Genomic DNA, 1,444 nt, shown 5'->3' on the forward strand with positions numbered 1-1,444 from the left:
CTGTGGACAGGAAAAAGAAGTCAAGCTAACAAGTCACATGCCTGGAGTGAGAAAGGGAGATCTGAATTGAGGAAAAAAGAAAGAAGAAACACTGATTCTTTGTCAAAGGCACCTTTCCTTCTAAAATCTCTCACGAATTAGGTAGGTAGTGGGCAAAAAGCAAGACAAAATGTTTAAGACTCCTGAATAAAAACTACTAACCTCTCAGTCACATTCTACCTGCTTTTTCGTTTCTGTAAGACGCTTTTTTCCTCCCCTTCCAGGTGCTGACAAAGGTCCCCATGAAAAAAAGAGAAAAAAAAGCATCTGCCAGCTGCTGTTTTAAAGGAACTTACTAAAGAAGTAAGCAGATACTCCTCTGAAGCTTACATACCATACATTGAAGTCAGGACTATCAGGATTGCTGTTTTACTTTAAAATCATAGAATCATAGAATCGCTTAGGTTGGAAAAGACCTTTAAGATCATCAAGTCCAAGCGTTACCCTAACCCTGCCACTTAAGAGCCCATCACGCAGTTGTAGGAAGCACTGCGCACAACTATAGCAATACATTCCCTCTCGTTTTACCATCACCTCACGTTTCAGAGGTGTTTATTGCTATATTTTAGTTCTTAATAAGCTTCCTAGACTCATGTAAGGATTAAATGGATCCAAAGAAAGACCATCTCCCACTCAGATCAGACTGCTGACCATCCAGTTCTGCAGAACAATGAAACAGCAACAGCCAGAAGCATTTATCTTAATGTTAGCAGCATCCAGGTGCCTATTTTCCACTGTGACCAGTGTGAAGTCTGAAGAACAGGACAGAGTGAGCTCCTACCAAAAGCTGTGAGAAGCTCAGCCACACACACCATCAATTACTTTTGCTGAACGCAACATCATTTAACTACAGTTCACTTCTACTTACAAGCTTTCAGAATAAATACCTATGCCAACAGAAACTCTGTTATTTAACATTATTTTGACGTCTTCTCCAGTATCCAAGTTTATTCCCGTCCTTCAGACTGCAACAATAAGTTACATCTCCCATACCGTGAGATGCTTCGGCCAAGTTCACCATCAGAATCAAACTGGACTGTATTGTTTTACTTTCCTGAATGAAACACTAACATTGGATACCTAACTATAACTTAAAAGCTGGCTGTATTAATTCTGTTAGTGATGATACATCCTGAACTAATAGGAAGTCTGCCCAGTATTGCTGGACCTGTCATATTTCATCATTCTATTAATCTGAAAGACATTTTCTAGGAATGTTTAGAGATCTGAATCTACGAAGTCAAATATTCTTCTTTAGGCAAATTGACTCAGTTAAGCCTTTGTCCCCATTAGTTATGAAAAGTTGGTGTGAAACAAACAAAGCTTGCAGCACCAGCAGCACTGAAATATTATACTGCAATGAACCCGGTAGAATCATGCAAGGTGTTCTCAAACATCCCAAACG

This window comes from Egretta garzetta, unplaced genomic scaffold, assembly GCF_000687185.1.
Source record: "Egretta garzetta isolate BGI_Z169 unplaced genomic scaffold, ASM68718v1 scaffold136, whole genome shotgun sequence".
Classification (NCBI taxonomy): domain Eukaryota; kingdom Metazoa; phylum Chordata; class Aves; order Pelecaniformes; family Ardeidae; genus Egretta; species Egretta garzetta.